Raw genomic sequence first — 382 nt, forward strand, 5'->3', positions numbered from 1 at the left:
ACGCAAACTGTCAGAAAACGTCTCAGGGAAGCTCATCTGCATGCTCTAATCGTCCTCGTCGGGGTCTCGACCTGACTGCAGTTCATCGTCATAACCGACTTGAGTGGGCAAATGCTTCACATTCGATAGCGTCTGGCTCTTTGGAGAGGTGTTCTCTTCACGGATGAATCCCGGTTTTCACTGTACAGGGCAGATGGCAGACAGAGTGTATGGCGTCGTGTGGGTGAGCGGTTTGCTGATTTTTGCTGATCGACGTTGTGGATCGAGTGGCCCATGGTGGCGGTGGGATTATGGTATGTGCAGGCATATGTTATGGACAACGAACACAGGTGCATTTTATTGATGGCATTTTGAATGCACAGAGATACCGTGACGAGATCCT

General features: G+C 50.3%; 1 protein-coding gene across 1 annotated transcript in view; it reads left to right on the forward strand.

Annotated features, from left to right (window-relative positions):
• LOC107582922 (protein TANC2-like) overlaps positions 1-382 on the forward strand; it is a 143218-nt gene that overhangs the window by 96697 nt on the left and 46139 nt on the right. The gene's annotated exons all lie outside the window — the stretch shown is intronic.

This window comes from Sinocyclocheilus grahami, unplaced genomic scaffold (assembly GCF_001515645.1).
Source record: "Sinocyclocheilus grahami isolate Dianchi unplaced genomic scaffold, SAMN03320097.WGS_v1.1 scaffold48.1, whole genome shotgun sequence".
Lineage (NCBI taxonomy): Eukaryota > Metazoa > Chordata > Actinopteri > Cypriniformes > Cyprinidae > Sinocyclocheilus > Sinocyclocheilus grahami.